This window comes from Lithobates pipiens, unplaced genomic scaffold, assembly GCF_037356315.1.
Source record: "Lithobates pipiens isolate NorthernLeopardFrog02 unplaced genomic scaffold, aLitPip1_a1.2 Scaffold_10, whole genome shotgun sequence".
Lineage (NCBI taxonomy): Eukaryota > Metazoa > Chordata > Amphibia > Anura > Ranidae > Lithobates > Lithobates pipiens.
This window is the reverse complement of record NW_027507686.1, coordinates 169,246,805-169,266,263: the sequence shown is the minus strand read 5'-3', so window position 1 is coordinate 169,266,263 and position 19,459 is coordinate 169,246,805.

The following is a 19,459-nucleotide window of genomic DNA, read 5'->3' as shown; positions in this document are numbered from 1 at the left end:
TACCCCAAAAAGCACCCTCCCAATGTTGAGAAAATGTGGCCTAGTACGGTTCAGGAGGGGGCCCCCCTCTTTTCCTGAGGCCTGCCAGGTTGCTTGCTCGGATAAGGGTCTGCCATGGATTTTTGGGGGGAGCCACACGCCATTTATTTTGGCGCGGGGTTCCCCTTGAAATCCATACCAGACCTGAAGGGCCTGGTATGGAATTTGGGGGCCCCCCATGCAATTTTTTTTCATTTTGGGTCAGGGTTCCCCTGTGGGGGAATCCCATGATGTTTTTTTCAATGACTATTATGTGTATTGACGGGGCCGACAATTCATTGTAGCACCAATTTACAGGCATACTATAGACACCCTCCAGGTACTAAATTTATTAATTATATCAAATTTTTGCATTGATATATGTCCCCCGGGGCAGGACCCAGGGTCCCTAAACACTTTTTATTGGCAATAACTTGCATATCAACCTTTAAAATTAGCAATTTTGATTTTTCATGTTGGTGTCCCATAGACTTTAACAGTGTTTGGGTGTTCGAACAAACTTTTTGCCTGTTCGCATCATCTGGGTGCGAACCGAATCGGGGGGGGGGGGGGGGGGGTGTTCATCCCTAGAAATCAATGGGCAGTGCGGCTATACCGCCGGCATAGTGCTGCTGCAGCAGTGCTTTGTAGTGGGTTTTAACCCTTTCTCAGCCGAATAGCGCCATGGAATTGATGGTAAAGCTCCGCTAAAAATAGCGGCGTTTTACCGCCGCAGCACCCAGAGCCCCAGTGTGAAAGGGGTGTTAAAAATGCAGTAATAATTTTGAAATGATTCTGTGTTTGTACTGGGGCCTCTAAAAATGTAAGTTACTGGCCTGCATAGCAGATCAGAAATTATAGTTTTCTTGTGTATAAATGTATACCGTGTATTTCTTTATATTAGTGGGTTTGTATGCTTGGAAGACTCAACAAGGGGCCTGCTTTAGCTTCTTCTTACTATTTTGCTCTCATACTTCAGTCACACATTTAGGCTGGGTTCACACATACACCACACCCAATTCGCAGAACATATTTATTTTCAAACGGCCTGGTTCATATATGTGCGTTGCATCCGCACTCTGCATTGCAAAAAAAAGTGTGCGTTTTATAGGCAGTGCAGTGTGAATTGCAGGCAAATAATCTTCAATGGGAACGCATCTGATTCGCAGATGTGTTCCGTTCTGAACACAAATTCTCACCATCTCCTCACTACACCTCTCCCTCTCCCTGGTCAGCTGATCCGCAGCTACAACGGAGAGGAACCACTGAATTAATCATTTTTATCTTTGCAGGGAAACCGGAGCTGCAATTTGAACCAGACTAGTGTGAACCCAGCCTCAAAGTGTTCCTAAACCCACAACAGTAAAATCAGTCTGTATATGCAGTAAAGCATATTTGTTATACTCTCTGTGGAATCTAAAAGGTTAATCCTCTGCATTGTGTAAAAAGACTATTTGATCCTGTCTTCTCTGTTCCTCCCCTTCTTCCACTGCCCCAACCATCACCTGATAGAACAGATGTTGGGGGACAAGTTGCACATGCTTAGTTTGGTGTGTATTGCTCAAGAGTTTTTTTTTTCTTGGGAGAGTGCATGTGATCAGCACAGGGCCAATCAGCATTGTCCAGACAGAGAGCCAGGGGTCAGAGCAGAATGAAAAATCCTCCTACAAGCTTTAACCAGTCACAAGACTGCTCTAACTGCTGATGAGAAAAGGTATTTAGCAGTTTATATTTTAACTAAAACTATTGCATTTCCATATTCTGTGTACTGTGAGAGACCAGATATAGTGAATGTAGGGTCCTGGGTTTAGTAACACTTTAAGTAAACTCATGCAGGCCAAAGCAACATGTTCAATTGCTTCTGGACCGCCCACCACAAATATACTGCGGCAGGGCCGCCCTGCTGCGTGAAACAATTTATCTGTATGTTGTTAGCTCCTCCTGGGTCTGGGGCATGCGTATGTGCCACCGGAGACTTGCTCCTCCTGTGATTGGACACAGCGGGAGCCAATCAGCGGGTCCGGCGGCCACTGATCGTTCCAAGGAGAGGCAGAATGGTGGCCTGCCTATGTAAACAAGGTAGACCGTTGTTCTGCCAGAGAGGAAAATTGAGATCTTATGTTTCTGCTAAGCAGAAACATGGATCTCTGTTTTCTTCCAGTGTCAGCATTCCCCCCACAGTTAGAAAGCACTCCCTAGGAGCACACTTAACCCTTTGATTGCCCCTGATGTTAACCTTCCTCGCCAGTGTCATTTATACAGTAACAGTGCATTTTTTAGCACTAATCATTATATTGGTGTCCGATTTGTCCGACGCAATGTCACAGTCCCGCTAAAAATCACTGATCACCTCCATTACTAGTGAAATAAAAAAATGAAAAGTCCAAAAATCTACCCCATGGTTTGTAGACGCAATAACTTTTGCACAATCCAATCAATATACACTTATTGGGATTTTTTTTTACCAAAAATATGTAGCAGAATACATATTGACCTACATTGATAAAGAAATTCGATTTTTTACATTTTTTTATTGGATATGTTTTACGGCAGAAAGAAAAAAAAATTTTTTTTTTATTTTTTTATTGGCAGTCTTTTTTTGTTTATAGAGCAAAAAATAAAAACCGCAGAGGTGATTAAATACCACCAACATAAAACTCTATTTGTGGGGAAAACATAAGGACAATTTTTTTTGGGTACAATGTCGCGTGACTGTGCAATTGTCAGTTAAAGCATCACAGTGCTGTATAGCAAAAAATGGCCTGGTCATTAAGGGTGGTAAACGTTCCAGGGCCGAAGTAGTTAATGCAGACCTCCCTAGCAGAATGTACAGTACTTACCTTCCTTTTGCTTCCTGATAGTCCACTGAAAGGATGACAATTCTCAGAGTATTATGGGTTTTCTAAAAAGAGAACAGTCATCTCCAGTCAAGCGCAATATATCTCACTGAAATCTCCTATGGAGTCGTACAGATGGTTACTACTCAGGTTCATTCTCTTGAGCTACTGAGCAGAGTTAACAACAGGTAATTTTAAATAAGGAGGTAAGCAAAAAGAACAGAAACATGTAAAAAGGAGCCTAACCACCTGCCAGCATGTGCATATATAAAATAAAATAAATATACACATGGAATATTTAACCGACTAAAAGAAAAAAAAGTGAGTTATTTTTTATATCTGACCATAAAAAATAAAGAGAAAAAAATAAATACCGTATATACAAAATCACCATATATTCTGTTTATGCAATAGGCTTAGGTTACTAAAGGCAAACACTAACTATATTAGTTTGTGTACATCCTGAGTCCTACCATGTTACAGCATTGCAATATGTAGTGAAAATTTTGCAATGTTTACTGAAATAATTTATGTACAGTAAATCTGTCACTGTGATTTCACCTATCACAAGCTTATGTTCTCCCATTTGTAGACAGTATTCATTTTAGGATACATTGTAATGTCCTCTAAATAATTCATAACACACCAGTATACTTTACTGCTCAATATGACAATATTGTAGCTGAACAGCAATTATTTGTTAACGTGTGCACTTTGTTTCATTCCGAATCGAAAATTCAGACAAAATTTTTGTTATTTGGAGATTCGGATGTATCCAATTTTCTGAATTACAATGGTAAAAAATGTAAACAAATCTGAAATAACAAAACAAAATTTTGTCTCAAATAACGAATTATCTGAATTTGAAACAAATAAAAAAACTAAATTAAAAGAAGTATGGGAATTCGTTCTTTTTTTTTTTAACTTATACTTACCTAGATGTGGATGCAGCATCGGTCCTTCCGCGCCTCAACACTGAGAACCGAGCGATCGAACACACAATGCCGATCGTTCGGTGTTTACAGCTCCCCGAGCAAAGAGCTAGAAACTGTCAGTCACTGGCTTTCTGCTCTGCTCTGCTCTGCTTCCTCCTCGCTCACTGGAGTGCTGGGCTGTGGAGGGGGTGGCCAGCTCAGGCTATCAGAGGCTCACCAGGTGTCGGTCCAGGGATCTGGCAAATCCAGACTCCTGCAACGACTTCTGTTACGTCTGCAGTGAGCTTTGGCTATACTTCTTTAAATTTGAAAAGAAATTTAAAATGCTGACTATTGGTGATTTCCTTTAAAGATTGTGTATATTAAAATATAGCCGTCTTCCGAAATTCAAATTTCTTTTCTTTTTTTTTTTTTTTGTTTACAAACGATTTTTATTTCAAAAAGAATTAAATAGAATAAAACAGAATACAGCAGAATAGAAAATAAAAGAATAGGATAGAAACTAAAAGGATAGAATAAAGTAGAAAATAATTGAATAGAAATAAATAGAATAGATTAGACTAGAATAGAATAAAATAGAAAGAAAAGAGCCGTCTTCTGAAATTCAAATAGAATAGGATAAAATCAAACTTAAACTTGCTCACCTAAAACAGCAGCTCGGAGTACCATCATAGGCACTGATGCACCACAGGCTCATTACCCATATGGATAGTATGTTGAGGATATAGTATGGAGGATATATGAAATTCTCCCCCATATAAGTGTAAGAAATTGAACATTACAGGGTGAGACAAAATCAAAACTGATTATATAACTGGAACTATAACAGAAAGAAAAAAAGGCAGTGCTACCTATACTATAACTGCAAGTGTGAACAAGTGATAATGGCACCCCCCGTCCCTAGGTGTCTCCAGTTAACGCCAATAGAGTACCATAACTTTTAAAACTCAAACATGCAACATAATAAATAAAAAGGATATTTAACAATAATGGTGTCACCCTCTATGGATATACTCATACTTCAGTGACCAATCCTGACTTATTTATAATACCCCACCACTATTGTATCATATTATCACAATTTTCGTATGTGTGTACTGTATGTTATTTATTTAGGAATGATTTTTTTTTCACGGAGAGGTTGACACCACTATTGCATCACAAAAATTTAGCATTATTCTTTATTATCTTTCATTTTTATTTTATATGATCTGTGCATTGAAGGTCACTGGAGTATTATAAATAAGTTATGACTGGTAGTAGGGAGTATACCCGGGGGGGACCTACGTGAGGTTAGTATAGTGATCTCCCTTGCTGAGCTGTTGTGTTCTGAAAGGGGGGCGGCCGCACCGCCAGAACACTCCAATCTGTCTTCTCTGCCATTGGCTGAGAGCACTGATCAGGAGTCGGTCAGCTGCTGGTTTTCAGCATGTGTGTCTGACAGTAGGCTGACAGGGTGGCATATACATGGGCCAAATGTCAGCCATTTTTTCTTTTTAACCGGCTGATGTCTCCCGACATTCAGCCCATGTCTAAGGGGCTTTACTTTGCTTGTGAATATAATCAAATTTTTCTTGATTAGATAATGAGATTATACTGTGAAAATAGAGATGCAGTTGATAACTTATGACAGGGTGCCCATCTGATGTGGCCCATGACCTCCTGCTCTGGGATGGCGGGTCAGCAAGCCCATATCGTAGATCACTGACCCGCCATCCCGAGCATCAGTATTGAGAATTGTACCGGCACTAGAAGAAGCACGCAGTTGCAGTAGAGAGCAGAGCTGATGCTTCCTGTATAGTGCCGGCTCCTGTCACAGGTGGAGTGATAGCAAATGCACTCCACCTCCTGGGACAGCAACAGCCAGCGATATCTGCGGGATTCCTGAAGTGAAGATTGAGGTCAGTTTTGAATTAAAATCAAATAGCAATGGGCATATCTGTTCTCTGCACTGGTTACTCTGGACTGTTTTCAAACTGATCCACGGGTCCAATGCAGTGCACCTCTGGGTTGCCTGCACTGAGCCATAGACTTCTGTTATCACCTGCAGGCTTGGTGCACTTTCTGAAAGCATACCAAGACTCCTGAATACAGTCTATGGCAAAGTGCAGCTAATCCGCAAGAAAGTCAGAGGTGCACTGCGCTGCATCCGCCATGCGGGTAAACTGCAGCTCATTAGTGTGAAAGCAGCATTTGGCACCTTTTACACGATTGGTCCAATCGGGTGTGCCTTTCTGTTTTTCAGGTGGACCCACTCGCACCCTCCATTCACCTCTATGGAGTGGCAGATATACAGTAAATAAACTAGTGTCTGTTTACACCTGCCTATCTCCAATCTGATCTGCTAAAAAATACGATGAGATCTGTCCCCTTCCGTCTGGGCAGATCAGATAGGAGGGACCCATAGAGTAGAGCCGGCTGTGTTGTGACTATAGATTACTTTTTCCTAGAGGAACAGATTGATCAGAAAATAAATGAATTGCTTATCAAAGCATATATGGCCGGTATAACCAGCTACACACCTAGTACAGGTGCACTCACAATTCTGCCAACATCAGGTCAGTGCTTGAACTCTTTATTTCCTCCCAAACACATCATTTCAGTGTGGATCCCAGTCTCCAAGTTTCCTTGTACACTAATATGATGCTTTACAATATCCCAATATTGATGACAGTGGACCTCCAGTGTAGCGTGTGCATATCTCCCAACTGTCCCTGATTTCGAAGGACTGTCTCTGATTTCAAGCAATGTCCCTCTGTCCCTCATTTTGGTCTGATCTATATAGATGTATATAAAATGCACTTTTTATCTATCAAAAAGTGTTTCCCAGCACTAAACCTTTAATTTGATTTGTAAATTGCTGCATTTGTAGATTCCATAAGAAAATATAAAGGAATAGTAGTGGTAAAAAAAAACACTTGTGGGTTTAGCCAATCTTATTTTTTTGTACAATTCTCCTTTAAGGGGGTGTGGCAAGGGGTGTGACAAGGGGTGTGTCCTATGCCAGCATACTTTTGCTGATAGGTGTCCCTCATTCCCATCTCAGAGTTGGGAGGTATTTGTGTGTCATGATGGTAGAGTTTGGTGCTGAGATGCCAACATATTTCTTCTAACACCTGTAGACTGTCAGGGTCCCGGACTCCAACTAGCAGATGAGTTTCTATCCTTGAAAAGTTTAGATATTTCTTTAGTACATGTGATAGGGCTGCACTGCTATCATTACAAGTCCATGGATTTGCTAGTCTATTTACATATAGACTTACTATTGTATTTGTAGTGCCGAAAAAAAAAAATGACCTTGACAATGAGAGAGTTTTTGATTCTGAGGCCTTTACCATCAACCTTCCTGACCCAGGCAGTACAGAATAGCTGTAAAAATATTGGGGATGATTACTGGCCAGACCATCTGCTGAGATAAAAACAATGAACGTGTGCAATACCATAACATGGGAAGTGGTTGAATGTCCTGTCCTATCGGCAATGACGTCATACCTGTGTTTACATAATGGTTTCCTTTATTTAAGTACAGGATGTCTGCAGAGGGAATTTCTGTTATAGCTGGGTGGGTCCAATATATGTACTAAAGTAACAGACCTTATGGAAATAAAAGTAACAGACCATTATATGACATGTAAGGCATCATCAGTGTGAGTCTATCTACTACATGCCAATGGTAATAACCATAGTTTATGTCTGATCGGACTAAAATAAACATATTTACTACATATCTGCAATACATTAATGCTTCTCCATGTTTTGTCTCTTCAAAAATACTGTCAGTAGAGAAAAAATAGCTGTTGATCCTGCCTGAAATCACCCTAACTTCCTTCAGGGAACTATGCTGCCTCTCTGCTGCACTGGAATCTCAAACAGTATTGGCAGCAGTGCCTGAGGTTTCCCGTGTCAGACTACAGAGCACCTCCCTGGTATATTAGAGAATGATAAAGGGGAGGTGTTCTTTAGTCCAGCAGGGGAGAACTCAGAGAGGACCGACAACTCTGCTTGGGATTTCAGGGTAGCTTTTAATTTTGCACATTAATGCTGGTAATGCTAGGATACTGAAAGAAGTATGAAAGGTGGGAGGGCCATTATTTGGAGCCATGGCAAACACCAAAGTGTGTGCGTTTAGGTTTTAATTTGATTGACTTACCTGGCAGTTGATGTATCCTCTTACTCATGAATTCTACAACAGTCCAGGCAACAGATATCAGAAAACTGTGAAGTTATCAGACCAGTGGTTGGCAGCCAAAGAAAACACAGTTTGTAATATTATTTACACACTGGGTTTTGCCTACGGTCCCATATGAAAACCCAGCAGTTTTCAGCTTCAGTTTTTCTGAACCTGACCCATATCATGTATACAGCAGGTGCAATCAGAATTCAAGGCTCAGGATTCAGTAGTCTGCACAGTTATTCCAGGATACTAACGCACAATGTATTGAATCCATTGGATAGTATAGATTTGTATAGAGGAACTTCACTGGTTTTCTTAACAATTAGGTCAGCAGCTACAAATACTGTAGCTAATCCTTCCTCATGCTATCCAAAAAATAAACAAATAAATAAGGGTTTTGGCTTAATCTTTGTTGCATACTTCATCAGAGATCACAGCAACCCACCTAGGATTTTCAGAGGGAGGGCAGCAATGATTTTCCTGTATTTTCTTATTGACAGGTTAACTTTTAGGAGTAAAGCTGGCCATAGACAGAGCGATTTTCTTTCCTGCAACCACGGGTTGCAGGAAAGAAAATCGCTGTTTCCCCATCAACACAGTGTTAATGGGGGGATCACTCCCGCAGAGCCATTGTGTACTCCCGGCAGGGGAAGCCGTCCCCGATAAGAGAACCAAGTGATTATTCCTAGTGGCTACAAGCACTTTTCATACGCACGGTACAAAAATCGGAAGTAAAATTTTGTCCGAACCATCTGCCGATTTTCGGATCCTTAGTATGGTGCTTTCGACAGCCGATTCTGACTTTTGGTATGACAAAAGTTGGATGTGCAGACTATAACATTTTTGTCGGATGTGTACACAACGTCCAATTTTCATTTAATAAGTATAGTTTTCGTCCGAAAAAAAAATCGTAAGCGCAAGACTACGCATGCTCAGAAACGAAAGAATACATATAAAGATATTCAACACATTATGCCACTTCTGAAGGTGAATTCTGTCGTACGAAAATTTTTGCGTGGTGAGTAACCTCTTCACTTTAGACATGAGACTAGCATGCAACAAAAAACAGACGACTGTTCATACGAAAATCTGATTGTGTGTACAAGGCTTTAATCACATGTAAAATCCAACAGGCTGGTTGTACCCAAGTTGACTGATCAATCGATCAACTTGGTACATTCAGCCTGCCCACACATGGTTCGACTCTCAGCCAGTCCCTGCTGAACCAACTGAGATTCCAACCTCTCTAGCCGGCTTTAGTGAAGATATTGTGCAGTGATTACAAAGGTTTTATTGAGTATTTGCTGCAGAGCATAGATAAGCTGTGTAGGTATAGGGTTGTGAAAGGAAGCTGCAGGCAATACATGTTCTAATTGTATGTATTTAGTTACTTTGTTCCAAAACAAACAGCTTAAAATTTAATCCGATTGTAAAGCGGAACTCAGTTGCCATCTTGTACAGCTGGGTCAAATCAGGTAACAATTTAAATCGGATGTGAACCGCGGCGCCGATGTTAAAAAAAACAAAAACCTGCAAGGCAGTGGCATAATGTGCTAGTTAGTATGCATCACATACTAGCACATTATGAAATACTAACCTTGGAACAAAGCCCTCCAGCACTGTAAAGTCACCGCTGAGAGGGCTGACATGTTCTCCCTGTCACTCTTCCAGGTTTGCAATGTGATTGGCCAGAGCCGCGATGATGTCACTCCCGTACATACGAGTCGGAGCTGCAGTTTCTGACACAGGCTCATAGGCGCAGGCGCTCTGAAGGTCCAGCTTACAGTGCCAAACCTTCAGAGCGCATGTACCGATGAGGTTATCCGCTGCATGGACTCTGAATATTTTTTAGGAAATATTCATGGTACCTATAGATGCCTTATTATAGGCTTACCTGTAGGTTCAAGTGGTAGTACAGAGTTTACTACCACTTTAATATTATGGTATAGATTCTCTACCAAAGGCCAGTTAATTTAACCACTTTCAGACCGGACCATTTTGCTGGTCAAAGACCAGACCACTTTTTGCGATTTGGCACTGCGTCGCTTTAACTGACAATTGCGCGGTCGTGCGACGTGGCTCCCAAACAAAATTGACGTCCTTTTTTTCCCACAAATAGAGCTTTCTTTTGGTGGTATTTGATCACCCCTGCGGTTTTTATTTTTTGCGCTATAAACAAAAATAGAGCGACAATTTTGAAAAAAACACAATATTTCCCCCCCCAAAAATATATAAAAACACATTTTTTTCCTCAGTTTAGGCTGATACGTATTCTTCTACATATTTTTGGTAAAAAAAAGTTGCAATAAGCGATTATTGATTGGTTTGCGCAAAAGTTATAGCGTTTACAAAATAAGGATAGTTTTATAGAATTTTTATTAATAATTTTTTATTATTTTTTTTTTACTAGTAATGGCGGCGATCAGCGATTTTTATTGTGACTACGACATTGTGGGGGACCCATCGGACATTTTTGACACATTTTTGGGACCATTGTCATTTATACAGTAATCACTGCTATATAAATGCAGTGATTCCTGTGTAAATGACACTGGCAGTGAAAGGGTTAACCAGTGGGTGGCAGTGTAGGGGTTAAGTGTTCCTAGGGGTGTGTTACTAACTGTGGGGGGGTTGGGCTTTCATTTAGTGAACACTGATCTCTGCTCCAATCACATGGAGCAGAGATCAGCGTCACTAGTTGCTAGGCAGAATGGAGAAATGCTGTTTACACGGCATTTCCTCCATTCAGCCGTCCCGTGAGACAATCGCGGGTATGCCCGCAGCGATCGAGTCCGCGGGTCCCGCGACCGGACTCACAGGGGTCCCGACCAGCGCGGGATGGCAGGGCGGCATTGAAGATTGGACGTACATGTACGCCAATATGCCTGCCCGTGCCATTCTGTCGACGTATATCGTCGTGCGCTGGTCGGGAAGTGGTTAAAGCCTATCTACAGTCAAAACATTTATTGCTGGTTTGAATAGAGTGAAGAAGGATTTCAACTTCTATCCTATATGGAGATTTGTCATTCATGCCTGTTCTATCTTTCCCCTGTCACCTGGACAGGTAGTGAGATGAGATCTCCATCATGAGGACAATAAAATCTTAAATTATAACTAAATCTTCCTATCTTTTATAACTAAGGAAGCGGCCATCTTAGCCTCTGTTTAATCTGCAGTAGCCATGACACCAGTCACTTGATGGCTTTACATCCAAGCAACTGAGACGGTTCTCTTTTACAGCATGCCTTTAATTGGAATAGTTCAATTGATGAGCTTAGGTCCTAGATGTTCTATAACTATAACTCTACTAGTACATTTGTTTTATGGATGGTTTTTGCCCATTTAGTAAAGGGGGGCGGGGAGGGGGGGGGTCATCTCACTATCTGATCTGTTCTACACCTATCCAAGAAACAGGAAGTGATAAAACAGTCATCTCTTTGCTGGGATACAACCATGGAGAATAATAAGACCTATTAACCTAAAACTTATTGCAAAACCCTATTGGCCCAAATTGTAGTAAATGTTTCCCCCTGCCTATCACCTGTAATGTACACTGACCCAGTGCGCTTGTGCAGGAGTGATGTCATCGTGGTCCAGCCATTCAAGCAGCCGCCAACAGCAAACCATGAAGGAAGACCAGGCAAAGACAGGAGCACCTGGGACACTAACCATTATGGCATAAACCACCTGGGGGGCCATTTAGTAATAATAATATTAATAAAAAAAAGTTTAATATTGCATTAAAGCGGTGTTCCAGCCGCAAATTATTTTTTGCAAAAAGTCAGCAACTACAAACACTGTAGCTGCTGACTTTTAATGGGGACACTTACCTGTCCAGGGACCCCGCGATGTCGGCCCCCCAAGGCCCGATTTGTCAATTGGATCAGGTGCAGGCGCCGCCATTGTAACTAAGGAAAACTGGCAGTGGAGCCTGCAGGCTTCATCACCGGTTTCCTACTGCGCATGTGCGATTCGCGCAGCCCTTTCTGAATGTCCCGTGGTCTTCTGGGACACACACACAGTTCCTAGAAGGCAGCGGGGTGAAGGAGGAAATGACTGTGTGGGCCACAGCCGAGGTAGGAAGGAAGTACACTCAGTACTTCACATAAGGTAAGTAAAAATTAAAAAATAAATATCCAAATACGAGTGGTGGAGGGGTGGTCATTCCTTTAAGAACAACTTGTAAAATAGGGTGGAACTCCGCTTTAAGTGTCTAAATATACCTGTGAATGATCGTCAACTGTCTCACCATACTTTTTCCTAATCAATGTTTTGGGGGGCACTTGGCAAGTGCTGAGCATGCCCTTCTAGCACTCACGTCACGTCAAATTTGCCCTTCTGTTTCCCAGCAGCTCACAAGTTTGCATCGGCAATCTCACTGTAAGAAAGCGTAGTCTTACGTCTGTCACTTTGTGACTGTGGCTTTGTGCAATGGCATTGCAACACTCAATATTAGTACTATTTGTTTGGTAATCCTGTGTTATTAAATTGTCCATGGATATCATGTAGCAAGAGCTGGTGATCATCATAGTTATGCCTCACATTCAAAAGGAAGTAAAAAATATGCAGATATACACAAGAGTCACGTTCAGAAAATAGTAATTGTGTTGTGTCAAGGCTGCACACAATATTTCATTTATAGCACAACTGGTAATATTAGTTGCAGAAGTGTTTTAGAGATTTTGGGAATTATACAAAAAAAAAACTTTTATAAAAAGCTCTTGGCCAAAGTGAAAGTAAAAAACCCAACAGATTTGTCCATTCACACAACTGTGGTGGATGCAGCAATCTCTCCTGCTGTTACATTGTATTCTGACAGCGGCACCTGCCACTGCCGGAATAAACTAATCGGCAGATACCGCTTGAGGAAAATCTTCCAACGTGTCCCTTTGACAAAAGTCCATCAAGTGATCAACTTCTGTGTAGTGGGGATGGCCACACAGTAATCAAAATTCACCCAGTCCCTGCTGAGCCAGCTGAATTTCAATCAGTAAATGGCCTGTTTAGGCTAGCGATAGAAGGGAGAATTTTGGAATGATTCACTGCATACAGCGGGTAAAATAAGTTTTAACCTCCCTGGCAGTATGATTCAGTCTGGAATAAGGTGCTGAAAGCGGTACAATTATTTTGCATGGAAATCTGGCTTTTATTTTGTAGTCCTGTAATTCTTAGGAATAACGCTCTGAAATCTCTTCAAACCAGAGTCTAGCGGACATCCCGGGTATGATAAAGTTTATAATATAATAAAGAATAATAAAAATTATTCAATAATGTAATCAAATCCCCAAAAAAATTAAAAAGGGACATGTTTTGGTTGCTATGGACAATCTCCAAATTCCAAGCAGTAAAAAACAGTATTTATAATATAAAAGTGCATGCAGGGCATTGCACAGACCACTAGGGACAAAGTGGGTGTGTATTTTTTACTACAGCACTGTAATCTGTAAGATTACAGTGCTGTGTGTGTTTTGTGTGTTTTTACTTTTTTGAATTTGCCGCCGTTCTCCGCTCCCGTGCGTCGTAACGTCGCAGGGAACGGAGCTCGGCGGCATTCGGCACTGTGAATCGAGCGCAGGACGGCTCGATCACACAGCGCGGCGGACATCGCTGGATCCAGGGGACAAGGTGAGTAACTCTCCCTGTGTCCTCCCCTGCATCGAGCGGTGCAAACCCGAGTCTGGCTCGGGGTTACCGCTATTGTAATGAAAATCCCAACCTGAGCCAGACTCGGGATTACCGCTAGGGAGGTTAAACACAAAACCGTTTTTTTAAGTAAATAGATTTCTAAAGGTGCTATTGACATTTAATTTTAACCATGTCAGTAACAACCCATGCAATCCATACCTACAAAGAAACCAAAACAAATAAGTTCAGAAATTAAGTTATGTGTAATAAAATGGAATGACACAGGGTAAAAGTATTGAACACATGAAGAAAGGGAGGTGCAAAAAGGCATAGAAAGCCAAGACACCAGCTGAAATCTATCAGTAATTAAAAAGCAATCCTGTCCCTTGTCAGTGCAAATTAATATCAGCTGATCCAATCTCTACAGATGGCCTATAAAAAGGTGTCTCCTTACCAAGGTGTCACGCAAGAAGAAACATCTCATGATGGGCAAAAGCAAAGAGCTCCCTCAAGACCTTTGCAACCTTATTGTTGTAAAACATACTGATGGCATTGGTTACAGTTGGATTTCTAAACTTCTGAATGTTCAAGTGAGCACTGTTGGGGCCATAATCCAGAAGTATGAAGAACATTTCACCATAAACCGCCCATGACCGGTTGTTCCTCGCAAGATTTCTGACAGAGGAGTGAAAAGAATTATCAGAAGAGTTGTCCAAGAGCCAAGGGAAGGTAGGGAAGGGGATAACACTAGGGGGCAATCAAGGGGTTAAGTGTGTGTCCTAGGGAGTGTCTATAACTGTGGAGGGATGGGCCTGCCTGGGGGAGGGGACCGACCATTGTTCCTAAGCAGTAGGAACAGATCGGTCTCCTCGCCTCTGACAGAACAAAGATCTGTCTATTTACATAGACAGACCTCCGTTTTGTCTCTCTCAGGAGCGACCGCCGGGCACGAGCATCGGCTCCGTCATCGCGCCATGGGCGCACCCTAGTGCTCTTAAAGTGGCCGACGTACAGCTATGACGGCTCACCCAGGGGAGTCAACCAGCCACACTATAACTGCAGTGGCTGGTCCTTAAGTGGTTAATGTGCATTGCATTAAGGCAGCCCACCGAAATCATTGTGCTTCCGACACACTAAAATGTCCCAAAATCAGATGTGTCATAAAATGATTGCTGCAACCCTCTATTGATTATTGAAGCATGGGCACTGAGGCGCTAACATTAATAACATTGCAATGCGTCACCAACCCCCAGCTCATTCATCTGAATATCCTCCTATTGTCATGCTGATTGTCCTCAATTAAAGCAGAATTTCACTTAAAAGTGAAAGTTCCGCTCATCCTCCTACTCTCTTATCAATATTTTCTTTTTTTTCTTGGAGTGGGTACCATTTTCTGACAGGTTCCTACTCCCACAATCCTCTCCTACATGAGAAATGCAGAAGTTGAGATCCCCCCAACCCTCAACACGTCACATGTCCCAGGAGGCTGCAGGACCAGTCTTAGCCCTTGTACACACGGTCGGAGATTCCGACAACCAAATCCGTCGGATTTTGTCCGTTGGATCTTGTCCGAAACTGTTGCATACATACGGTCAGACAAAGTTGTCAAAAAATCCGATCTTTCAGAACGTGATGACGTAATTTCGTTACGATGGGACTACATTCAAGCTAGTATCCAATAGCTTTGATGTAGGAATTTGATCTGAGCATGCGTGGCACTTTGTCCGATCGGAAATCTCTACACATGATCGGAGTATGTCCTATCGGACCAGTTTGTCGGAAAATATTTCCAGCAAGTTGGAAAATTTGGTCCGACGGATATTCCAACGGAAACAGTCCGATGCATACCACACACACTCGGATTATCCGACAACACGGTCCGATAGGACACATTCCGATGGATTCTCCGACCGTGTGTACGGGGGCTTAAAGTGCAGCTTGTCCAGGGCATGCGCAGTAGAGAGGTTGCTGTGAACCGGCAAGAAAGTCATAACTGGTTTTGTACAGCCAAGATGGTGGTGCCGGGGGCCCAAAAACTGGCGGAGTACCGGCCCAGGTGAAAACAGCACACAGACTCCTGGCCTGGTAAGTGCATGTATATTAAAGTGGCTGCAAAACCAGTTACACCACTTGTACAGGTGAGCCTATAATAAGTCTTACCTGTAGGTACTGTAAATATCTCCTAAACCTGCAAGGTTTAGGAGATATTTACCATATATGCCGCCAACGTCATCGGCGCTTGTTTCTTCAGCAGCCGTGACATTATCACGGCTCCGGCTAATCACAGCGCTTGAGTCCGTGAACCCTGAAATAACTCCTGGAGACTAAGGATGAGCTCCGGCGTGTTCGCACACTCCATGTGCAGAGCCTGCCAGGAAGTCGGCGCTGCGCTAATCACAGGCAGTGAGACATTTCCTAACGCACGGCTGCTGAGATTGGGAAATGTCTCACTGCCTGTGATTAGCGCAGCGCCGACTTCCTGGCGGGCTCGGCACGTGGAATATGAGAACACGCCGGAGCTCATCCCTACTGGAGACATATCGCCAGTCACAGAGGTGCAAGAGGAGCGCTGCAACAGCTTTGATCTAAGGTAAGTAATTTCATAATGAGCGAGTATGCAATGCATGCTCGCTCATTATGCCTTTGTCTTGCAGGGTTCTTTTTTTCGGGGGGGGGGGGGGGGGGTTTACAACCACTTTAAAAGTCAGCCGCTACTGTATTTGTAGTTGCCATTTTTTTTTAAAGATGTCAGTTCCTCTATAACATACTTACCCATCCACCATTGTCTGTATGCGGAGTACCGTGCCACCCTCTTCCCCTCTGACACCAGACAGCCAGCTGTTTCTTCGTGGTTCTTGCAGCTGCTTCTTGCTCCTCTATGAACACCGATGCCTCCCGGGATATCTAAGGCTGGATTCACACCTATGTAGTTTTAGTGCTTTTTGCATTTTTCAGATTTGCAGTACAGAACATGTTCCATAGGAAACCATGTTAATTGGACTGTAGTGCAAATCTGCAAAAAGCACAAAAAATGCATAGATGTGAATCCAGCCTTATGCAGGCAGAGGCTGCAGCAATAAAACATGTTAATCTGGCCTAGGCAAGAATGAGGGTAGGGGCCGGTGTAGTGTGTAAAAGAAAAGAAAAAAAAAGCAAACCCCGTCACTTCCGGTGCCGCTCCGTCACTGAAACAGCTGACGGCGGGGCTTTACCGTGCATGCGCCACTTCACTATTAACAGCACATGCGCGGGATCTAATCGCGCTACACAAGCTGATGGTGGGGCTTTGCTGCGCATGCACAATTTCACAGCCCTTGATCGCGCACGCGCGGGAGCTGTTTGAGAAATATGCTCACGCGCGTATTCGCATGCGCGAATCTTATGCATGTCCAGGGTCCAGAAAAATTATGGACTCGAGGGGGCGGGTGGAGAGTTGGTGGGAGGGGGGGGAGATAGAGAGGAGCTTGGAGAGGGGGGCTGGCCCCCATGCATAGCACTGAGTACACGTACAGTACATTGTTCTGCCAATAAATACGCTGCCACTGTGCCCAGCAAATGCCTCACTGCACCCAGAAAACGGCTCATTGTGCCCAGCAAACGTCTCGCTGCGCCCAAAAACGCCACCTCACTGTTCCCAGCCAACACCTCACTGCGCCCAGAAAATGCAACCTGTGCCCAGCAAACGCCTCACTGCGCCCAGCAAATTCCGCCTCACTGTGCCCAAAAAAAGCCGCCTCACTGTGCCCAAAAAAATGCCGCCTCACTGCGCCCAAAAAAATGCCGCCTCACTGCGCCCAGGAAACACTTCACTACCCCCAGCAAACGCCGCCTCACTGCGCCCAGCAAACGCCGCCTCACTGCACCCAGGAAACACTTCACTACCCCCAGCAAATGCCTCCTCACTGTGCCCAGCAAACGCCGCCTCACTGCGCCCAGCAAACGCCGCCTCACTGCGCCCAGCAAACGCAACCACTGTGCCCATAAATTGCCGGCACTGTACCCATCAATTGCTGCCAGATTGTCAAGCCGTAGCTGTGCTCCCTGGGGATATGCTGATCACCCATCCGTGCTGCTCGAGGGAGCCCAGACGACCATAAATGAGGGACCTGCATGTCATGGTAAGTGAGACCATCCCATATCCCACTCCATTGTCCCCGAGGACAGGGACACCCTTCCACCCCTCCGAGGACAGGGACACCCTTCCACCCCTCCGAGGACAGGGAAACCTTCTCCCCCCGAGGAACAGGGACCCCCTTCTCTCTTGGGGACAGGGACCCCCTTCCCCCCTACCTCTGAGGACGGAGATCCCCTTCTCTACCTCTTGGGGACAGGGACCCCCTTCTCCCACTTACATCAGGGTCTGCAGCATTGTCCTGTACATCGGGGTTCGCAGAGGGATGGAGGCCCAGAGACATGTCCAGAGTACACAGAGGATACATGGGAGATTAGAAGGGATGGAGGCCTCCTCTGTTTTCCCTGGACATCCATCCCATCTAATCTATCCCACGTATCCTCTGTGTACCCTGGACATGTCTCTGGGCCTCCATCTCTTCTAATCTAACCCATGTAGCGGTGCGCTGGCAGAGCGGTAAAAAAAAGTCCTGCTAGCCGCATCTTTGAGGCGCTGTAGGAGCGGTGTACACATCGCTCCTACAGCGCCCCTGCCCATTGGAAATCAGTGGGCAGCGTCTCCATACCGCCGACAAAGTGCTTTTTTTGGCTGCTGGCGGAGGTTAAAAGCACCCAGCTAGTGGCCAAATAATGCCGCTAAAACAACGGTAAAGTGGCACTTTACCGCCGATGCCCCCAGCGTGAAAGTAGCACAGTGCTGGATAGCAAACAATATTATGGTCATAAAGGGGGTAAAACCTTCTGGAGGTCAAAAACTAAAAGACAAAAAGTTAAGGAAATAAGCAACAAGACAAGAGTATGAGCAAAAAAACTGGAGTTAGTACTTACCGGTAACTCCTTTTCCGGTGGTCTTCCAGGACAGCCCTTGAGAGATGGAGCTCCTCCCATCGACACAGGAAACACATTGCCACAGTTCAAAAGGCGGTCCCTCAGGTCCCTGGTCAGTCATTCACCAAGAACCGAAGGATGGAACTGAAAAACATATAAAACCATAACAGGTAATAACATTAGTACATCACTACAATCAAATAAAGGGTGGGATCGTGCTGTCCTGGAAGACCACCGGAAAAGGAGTTACCGGTAAGTACTAACTCCAGTTTTCCCAAGTGTTCTTCCAGGACAGCCCTTGAGAGGATCCCCAAGTACTTACCAGATTAGGGGGGGGACCACGGCCTGGAGGACTTTCCTCCCAAAGGCCTGATCCTGACTAGACATTAAGTCCAGTCGGTAATGCCTTGTAAAGGTGGAAAAGCTTGACCATGTGGCTGCTTTACATACCTGCTCCGGGGTGGCACCAGCTCTTTCTGCCCAGGATGCAGACAACGCTCTTGTTGAGTGAGCTTTAACACCCTCAGGAGGATCTCTATTCAAGGCCTTATACCCCTCTGCTATAGCTAGCCTAATCCATCTAGCTATGGTTACTTTTGAAGCTTTCTGTCCCCTACGCTGTCCGGAAAAAAGGACAAAAAGGGAGTCTGAGATTCTGAATGGATTTGTTATTTTAAGATATTCTAGAATACACCTCCTCACATCCAATAAATGAAAACGTTCCTCTTTCTCATTTGCTGCATTTTGACAAAATGAAGGGAGGACAATATCTTGGGACCTATGGAAGCTAGATGCTACCTTTGGTAAGAACCCAGGGTCTGTCTTTAGAATGACTCTGTCTTCTAGGATCTGTAGGAATGGTTCCCTGATGGAAAGTGCTTGGATTTCACTGACCCTACGGGCTGAAGTGA